Source organism: Centruroides vittatus, unplaced genomic scaffold, assembly GCF_030686945.1.
Source record: "Centruroides vittatus isolate TY-2023 unplaced genomic scaffold, ASM3068694v2 scaffold_576, whole genome shotgun sequence".
Lineage (NCBI taxonomy): Eukaryota > Metazoa > Arthropoda > Arachnida > Scorpiones > Buthidae > Centruroides > Centruroides vittatus.
Window position 1 is genome coordinate 3,564,921 of NW_027122713.1, and position 9,754 is coordinate 3,574,674.

The following is a 9,754-nucleotide window of genomic DNA, read 5'->3' on the forward strand; positions in this document are numbered from 1 at the left end:
AGTATAATTTTCATGTTTTTTTATATTCTTTAATATATTTATTTTGTTTGTACAAAATGCAGAAATAATTTTTAACGATACGATAGCCTCGATGACTATTATAAAAATTTTTGTTAGGCTTAAAATCGACGAAAATTCAACACGAAGCGACACGCAACGGAGAAAAATTCAACAGGAAGCGATACGCAACGGAGAAAAATTTGAACATCGGACAGGTTAATGTATTTTTTCGTACAAAGTCGGAAACTGGAACAAATCATTAACTGGAAGGACCCCAGTCCCCAATTGGTTCCACTTTTCGACGCTCTACTGTAATTCGTTTTAGGATCGAGTGTTCACGGAAATTTCCAAAATTTACAATCTTTCGGTCACTCTCATTGAACTGGAGAAATTTCTGTCTTTATTACATCTAATATTACGAAGAGATCAGACCCCACTGTACTCGGCAAAAGATTGGTTCGGTTAAGCTTCTGTTTAAGTAAAATTTCGGCTCTTTTATCGGGGTTTTATTTATGTTTCTAATTCCCTAATTGCTTAATTATTTAACTACTTCTTAAATAGAAATAAGTCGAAACCGGTTACTTTGTACTCGAATATCTGTAGTCTTGGGAAAACAGTGGAAAGAAATTTTTATGACAACGGATACATAAATCGTAAATTTAAGGAAAATAAATTCTAGAGCTTTTTTTGTACCATTGTACGTCTCATTCATTAAATTTGGTTGTAAATGATGCAGCCAAAGTAACAGTTAATTTTTTATCACTGTACTAGAATTGTACACGTTTTTTCTGCATCCCTTTACAGATGGGACATACTAAATCGTAATATCACCGGTTTAACATTGAAATCCGTAAGTAATATAAGATGGGAGAGCGGAATAAACGCAGAATAAATGTATCAAATATTTTAATGGATTTTTTTAAAACTCCTGTCAACTATACAGAACTATCATATAAACATGCCAGTAAATTCCTATCGGTTGGGTTAAGTTATAAATCTAGTCTACGGTGGGCAACCTTTTTTATAACGTGGGCCAGAATAAATTTTACGTTTTTTTCCGCGGGCCGTAGTAGTTAATTGACGCTTTCTTGTGACTCGTAATTTTTTTAGTCTGCAAATATGAAATAAATAAATAAAAAGTTAATTACGGTACTACATTTATTTCTCTTATCATTTTCGAAAATTACAAAGAATTGGAAAAATAACTATTAATTAGTTATTTTTCCAATTTAATAATCTATTAAAGATCTCGGGGACCGGATAGAAACTTTTCGCCAGCCGTAGCTGGCCCGCGGGCCGGGGGTTGTCCGCCGTTGATCTAGTCTGCTCATGATTCACATAATCGGGCGAGGGTGGCCGAATATCTAGCAGGCGGCTAACAGCCCACAACCGCTCCGGGATATAAAGTCGGACTCTTTACGCGTGTGTCGCTTCTACCAGCTAAACCGGGTGAGGTTGGTGCTCTGTAAACCGCATGTGACAATGCCTATATAATCTGGCTGATTGGAAACTGACCCGGTTTCGACACTCCTTCCGCCACCGAATCATTCGAATATACAATAGCAATCTTATCGTTTTTTTTCACATGTAGTATAAAAATTTGTAAAAGATACATAATGCAGTTATAATAAAATATTAATTTTAATTAATGCAAAGTACGTTAAAATATGAAAATTTATATTTTATAAAATACAAGGGAAGGTCATTGGAAGGTGGAATCGGCGCTTCCATCGCTTCCAATGACGGCACGCCACTGGGCGCGAGAGATCCCATGGCGTACTGTACATTACTTCTGCCGCACGAATGGCTGTTGACCCTTTTTTTTGTTTTTTTTTTTTTTACGTAATGGCCAGTCGAGCGGAGCTTAGTAAGAAAAGAATTGTTAAATACAGCCTTTTCTGTCCTATCGAATTTCTTAAATAATTTTTAACTCGTTTTCAAACAGAAATTTTCTGCACTGAAGCCGGGCCCCTCCGAATTACGGGCCCTAGATATTTGTCTACTTTGCCTATTCGATAATCCGGCCCTGTTCCCTAGTTATTGCATTGGAAGTCGCGTTAAAAATCGAACGAGGATACCGGGGAATCCCCCCAAAATTCTCTGGAACAAAAGTGTTTAAAGGCAACACTGCAGGTGTGACCCCCTAATTCAAATTTTCCTGGGGCCCCACGAGGCTATAAAGCTTCACTGTCATTTACACAATTGAATGTAATATATTTAAAGCATTATTTGTCACTTATCATCGAAACTGAAACAACTTTAGCTTATTTTTTTATTCTATTTTTATTTTTCTGAGAAAATACCAAGCTGTTTAACCCATCCATTTCGAATATTTGCATATAACAAAAATGTAATGTGGCAATAATTTTGCTGTATATTTCATCAGCTTCAAATGATAAGCATATTTCATACACTTAATGAATTTACTCGATCAAGTATTTTCGTTAAGTGAAACGTGTGTCAACAGATTTCATTTGCATATCTCACTAGAACTAAAAGACCGAAAACGGGACTTGCTGTCATACAATAAAATAGGTAGTGAGAGAAAATATTTTTTGATGAATTTAATGAATAGAGATAAAATAAATATAGATTCTAGCTAACCACTGATTTGAATTAAATACCGCATTATACACAGGAATACGTGAAAGAAGTTCAGATTCACCACTATAAAAATTCACAGATGCAATAATTCACTCTGTTCACAGGAAGATTTTACGGAAAAATTTTAATTGCAATTGATTTTTACATTTAAAAATGCATGTTTAATTCACACGTTTTCAGTTTATTTTACTACAAAATGTAAAAATATATTTTAAAAAGTTTTCTTTCTAATTTCCTCTTTGCAAAAACGATACTACAATACAGAAGAGTTTTCGGAACTTCCGCATCGCTTTCAATTGTTCTGGTGAAGAATGAATATTGAGAACACAAAAAGAAAAAATATATATTTAGCAACGAATTGCTTGACATTCACTACATTTAAAACTGCGTGTGGCGGCATCTGTTACAATATTTTATTTTTAAAATATTTTTATATTTTTAATTATTATTAAATGGCGAAAAACTTAATTTTGGAGGTAGGTGTGGGTTTTATAAAAAAATTATAAATGTTAGATCGATCACCATACTTTCATTCTGTTATATATAACAGAGTGAGGAAAGTAAAATAGAAAGTCACACGAGTTTATGATACTTATTCAAGATTTTATATTAGAACGTCAAATTTGCAAAGAAAAGATTAGATTTTTGTGAATCGTTCAAGCTACTTGTACTATTGGATGATTGAAACGAAGCAGTCGGAGGAATTTCCGAATCCGATTGGCTGATATCGGAACTGCTGCTGGACATACGAAACAAGCACCTTAAACTGACAATGGACGAGGACAGAGACGAAGAAGAGAATTCCTCTTTAACCACGCTTTCGGATTGTTTACTGGGTACGAGTTGAAGAATATTGTTGATGAATTGGCTAGAATTTTTGATGGGAGTCGCGGATTCGACATTTTTCGCCATTTCTTTATCTTCTCCGGCTTCGATTTTCTTCACTTGCTGAATATCTTTAATCGCTTCTTCTTCATTTTCCTCGGGATTCTTGTTTTCATCACTAATTTCGCTTCTCTCTTCTAGTAGTTTTGGTTGATCTTGCAAGATCGTATCTGACTTGGCCAACGATTTCATCCTCATAATTTGGCTGAATTTACAATCCGGAGAAAGGGCCTAAGTAAAATACAAGTTAGAACTCTATCATGAAAGAAAATACAGGGGGTCCCAAATTAAACTTGATATTTTTCAGCTGACTACAGCAAAAACTATTCATCAGGAACCCACGAACTTTCACGACTTTCTGATGAATATTTTTTGTTGTAGCCAGCTGGGAAATGTCAAGTTTCATTGTATATTATAAAAATAAAAACAAAAATCTTTCTAACTTGAATCACGGTTTTAACTAATTTTGGTTAGTCGGCTTGATAATTGGTTCTCTAATGATAATTTCGGCTTGGAGTTTTTTATAAGTTTCCATTTTCTTAAAGCTTTGTTTTCTCTGATCAAAGTCCTGCAATAGGATACAGTTCAATAATGAAAGCGATGCGAAGATACTTTAAAAATTTGTAAAACCTATTAACCTAGCTTTTCTTTTAAGGATTTCTTGCGCTTCGGGATAATTTTTTAACGTATCCCAAAGACCAGATTTACTAAGAACAAATAAATTAGAAAATCCTTTCGATTGTACATTAGCAGTTCTTCTGTTATATCCCGGAATTCCCAGTAAACTAGAATAGAAGATATTCATATCAGTTGTTTAAAGTCTGATCAAAGCATTGTGATGTGAAAAATTACTTTATCTCTAACAACCCTAAAAAATTTGATTTTATAACTTACAAAAAATCATGTAACGTTAACAAAACTATTAATTATCATTCATATATCACTGATTACATTAAAAAGAATTCTTACCTTATTGAATTAAAAAACATATATACAAGAATATCTGATGATTATAACATAAATTTTGTTTCCAATTCTTTGAGTTTAATATTTATAATGAACGATTATCCGAAATTCATTCTTACAAAATGGAAAACATATTATTTAAAGAATAGGTATAATACTAAGTTTAAAGCTGACAAAACATATAAAAGGTTTCCATATGTTAAAAATATCTTTTGAGAATTGTAATAATAGTATTAATAATCATAACATTTGTTTGGCCTCATCCTTGACTAATAAACTTTCACAAAATATTTGTAGATATATTAATAATAGTAGTAATAATAAGTTAGATTTTTTAAAAAAAGCTGGTGTTGTATATAAACTTGAATGTAATTGTCATAATCCGTGTGTGTATATTGGTGAAACCTGGAGTGTGTTAGAAGTAAGATTCAAAGAACATGAATCTGCCATCCGACTCAAGTACAGTAATTCCCCATGGTTTAACCACAATAATAATAATTGTAACATTAATCGAAATAATATTAAAATTTTGCATGTTGAAAAAGACATGTATAAAAGAAAATTCAAAGAACATATAGAAATAAGAAATCAAAAAAATAATAATTTAATTAATAATTCGAAAGGTATGGAAATTGATTACCACTGGTACAATGTAATAGATGGCGCTAAAATAAATTAATAAGTAATAGGAAGTCATCACGTGATTACTATTGTAATAGAATTCAATGTGGTATACATGAACTAATAGTGTCGTTAATTTGTTAAAGTAATTTATGCTTCGTGAATGCATTATACCTATACATTTGTTTGCCAGCTTATTTAATCATTTGTTGTTTTTAGAGTGTTTATTATACATCTGTGGTGAAAACAATTTTTTAATTTGTGAGTATAGGTGTTGTTTGCAATTTTTATTTAAATTTGCCATACATTAATAAGATATATACAAAAATTGTAATTTTGGGATACCAGTCAATGTGAGGAAGGTTTGTCCTCCCACCCATATAAATATAATGTTGTAATTTACACCAACGTTTATTGTAAGTTCTCTCCTTTTTAAAACTAGTTGTCGTCATACATTGATGTCGTGTTCTAAAAAATTTTCTTGTTTTAGCACTGAAGAGGGGTTGGAATAAATTAGACCAACCCGAAATGCATATGATGTAATTCTAAATAAAATCAATTTGCCAATGACATTGCTGTGAGATTGGTCTACCAATAATTTTTTGGATTACAGAGACTAAATTCGTAATAATATGTTAATGATTTTAATATTATGTAAAACAATTTTTCCAAGCGTGTTTTAATTATTTAAATTAAATAAATTTTATGCGAAATTTTTTGATTTATCTAAATTACGTAGCGAATCGCAATATTTATATTCGTGTCCGGACAATATTGACAAGTAACTCTTAGACATAAATAGTATTATAATTAATGACGATTCGAACAAAGACGTACTGAAAGAATTATATGATTTAATGTCATTAATTTTTACGGTACCATCTACCAGTGGGTCTGTTGAGCGCAGTTTTTCGACCACGAAGCAAATTCATACATTGGCCAGGAACGTCCACTCGGTCAGAGGAAAAATTGTGGTCGCTAGCGTTGCTTTCGATAGAAAAAGAGCTTTCAAATACGTTGATGGAGTCGACGACCAGCGACTTTTATGATAAAGTAATTAACGACTTTGCGGAAAAAAATCGCCGAATAGAATTAGTTTATAAAAAATTAAAAAAACAAGTTTTTCTATTATTGTTTGTATTATATCAATTTGTATTATGGGTTAATGTTACCTTAGGATCCAAGATGGCGGCGGGGGAAAAATATTTTCCCTAGAGTCGAGGCATCGACGACGTGGGGATTTTTTTTTCCCTTCTTTCGGTTTCTACCATGCGTTCGACGTAGCCGAGTTTCTTGTAACCTCGAAACGGAGACGGTAGTGTATATTTGCGACGGTAGAGGGAGCTTTTTCGTAACGTAGTGCGAGAGTTAAATCGACGGGAAATACGTAGGAGTGTTACGAACGAATATGCAAATGCATAATCTACGACGTGTTTTCTGTTCCTTTCTGGGCAATTTTATGCAAATCGACTAGTTTCCACTTGGAATCGTTTACTGCAGTGTTGCGACGAAATTGCGTATTGGAATAATTGCTGTTTTTTTTTCTCGTTACGATATTTCATTTTTTTCCTCCCCACCTCCCCGCGTTTAGTTTATTGCCAATTGTTCGATAATGAGTAGTTTTGCCGATTTGTGTTTCAACGACGAATTTCGGTCGAGTTGCATCACCCTTGATTTCTACATGTTAATGGAAGATGACTTTTTGGAGCTGTTTTCCTCCTCGTATCGATAACGCATTGAAATTTGCTGTAAAATTAGGCATACAGCCGACCGAGTCCGTTTGCATTCCGTGCGATTCTAAATGCAAATTATTTTATCGGAGTAATAGAGAAAGCTGTTTCTTGCGATGTAGTAAGTGCGGAACGAAGACTTCTGCCTTTGAAGGAACATTTAAAAGTAAATTTGGCCACATTTCTTGGGGTTGCATTCTGTCGTTTATATGGCCAAGTAGTAATAAATCGAACGGAGGGAAACGCCAATCGACAAACAAAAGAGCAGCCGAAAAAAACAGGAAAGGAAAGAGCCGCACCAAGGGAAAAGGAAAGTATCGAGGCTGGCAAAACCGAAAAAAGAATGGATCGGATAGGAAAAAAAAAGTAGGAAGTAGGCAACCACCATCGAAAAGTGAGTAAAAAAATTTTTTTTTTTTGGTTATTTCGGTTAACGTCCGCGGAGTCTGCAGAGAAATTCAAGATGGCGGCCGGAAACGCGGCCATCTTGAATCGAGGGAAAAATTTTTTCCCTGTCGCAGTCTCCAACGTAGGGAAAAATTTTCCCTGACGCCAATGGACGAAATCTCCCCGTGCTTTAGACTTGTCAACGCCAATGTCCCGGGGCCACCTTCGATCGACCATCAAATAACCACATCGACGCCCAGGATGTCCGAACGGCTGATTATCCTAAAGCAAACTATTTTGTACATAGTGTGTGTTTATTTTATATTAAAATAAACGGTTTTTGTCAGATACTTGTTTTCCTCTTCCGCCACCTCGCACATACGAATGGACCCTACCTCATAAAGCAACCTCTTGCCCTGCCCCGCCTATTGGCACTACAGAATTAGAAGAGACTATGCCTTAATCATAGGCTTTGGTCTCGTACCGTAAGGTAGTCTTGGACTCTTTTAGTTGGGCCACCGGGTACTTCTTTCGGGCTCCCATCCGTTCCTTTAGGCCCAACGCTCTAACTTTGGCATAACTTTTGTGTGATATATGCAGCCTGCGCCGCATTTTAGCTTTGCTCTGTCATTTTATAGCTCACTTATGTACAATATATTAACGTTCGTACAGTACTTTATAACATTCAGAAATCGGGCAGCGGGGTACTCCTCCCTACGGAGAAAGGGGCACCTCGCCCAGTGTGGTCTGCTGGGGCGTCTAAAGATCAAGTAGATCTGATAATTTTTACCATCAATTCCTTTAGTCTTCTTTAGGTTTCCTTTACTAGCTGCTAGCGTTCTAAGCACTTGTTCAGGGGGCATACTCCAGTTGACCTGGTCGGCCCCTAGGCGGAAGTCCTCAGTTAGAGGACAGTCAAGCACATAGTGTCTCGCGTCTCCGCGAGGACACCCACAGGAGCAGCTACCATCTCCTTGTCCAAATTTGGACTTGAAATGGGGAAACCTCCCGTGTCCGGTCAATATTTGCGTTGTATACCAACACAAACTCACTGGAGTAAGGCCAACATCAGGCACGAAGGCATAGGTTGGCCTACCTACTGCACTCTGAGTCCAGCTCTCTTGCCAGCATGTCATCGATCGTCGCAGCAAAGTACCTTTTATGTAAGTTTCCGAGGGTTCTACCGTCCTCGTTACAAATGGGCCTCTGGCCCCCGCCTTAGCCAGATGATCGGCACGTTCGTTACCCAGGATCCCGGTGTGGCCTCGGACCCATCTCAAAGCAACGTGTCGCTCGTGCCTCGCCCTCAGTACCTTACCTCTGATCTCCTGTACCAACTGGTCTCTGTGGTATCTGTCGCTTAAAGCCTGAAGCGAAGACTGGCTATCTGAGTAAACCATGACCGGCTCAGGACCTGGATGTAATAGGATCCACTGGGACGCCCCCGCCAGAGCCACCAGTTCTGCCTGGAACACGGACGCTTCCTCGTTCAGTCTGACCGACTGACAGTGCACTTCTACTCTGTCAGAGAAGACGCAGTACGCAGCTCCTACTAAGCTACCGTCTTTCGAGCCATCGGTGTATATTTCAACGCCGATATGTGTCGGTTCACCGACATCCCAGTCGAGTCCAATCCGATGGGCCGGATGGATCTTTAGTACGTCTGTCTGACGTCTAAGTCTGACCGGGTACATCTGATTACAATGCTTTGCCTCAACGCCCTCCACAGTTGTCCTGTAGAAGGCTGCCTCTTGGCTTACGACCAAGGGCAACGGGAGCAGCCCGGCCAAGACCAGGGCCGCCTCCGTAGACACAGTTCTGTACGCCCTAGTGATCCGCAGGGCAGCGGGTCTCTGGATCGTTAGCAGCGTCCTGCTCTGTTTGACATTGGCGGAATCTTTCCACCACACCCCACAGGCATAGCAGATAACACGCTCTACACTCATCTTGTAGATGGATCGAAGCGCTTCTCCGCTTAGCCCGTAGTCCTGCCTAGCTAGTCTCGATAGTGCCGCTATCGTCTGGTTTGTTCTTTCACGAACACTCCTCAGATGTGGCGTCCAACATAGTGTCTGGTCGATGATTACACCAAGGTACTTTAACTCGTTCACCCTTCTGATGGGGTTGCCCCGTATCCGGTATATCGGTCGGCGAGCCAACACACCGGTCCGGGCCACCGTCAGGGCCTCTGATTTCTCAGGGCTGAAGGATAGCTTGTGCAGCTGTCCCCAGCGAACGAGTCGTTCTATTGCTTCGTTGCCGCGGGTCTCCATCCCGCTACGGCTGTAACCGGCAACTACTAGCAACAGATCGTCGGCATATGCTTGCAGCTGGACGTCGTCCGGTAGGACTAGTCTGCAGCGCCGTGTCTGCTAGAACGTTCCATAGTAGGGGCCCAATACAGGACCCCTGCGGACAGCCCCTTTCCAGTATCCTCTCATACTTGTTGCTCTGTGTTTCATAAACTACGCAGCGGTTGCTCAGGAAGCTTCTGGCAAGTGCAATGAGGGTGGTCGGCAGGTTCGCCTTCCGCAGCTCACCCACAATGGACGGCCACCAGA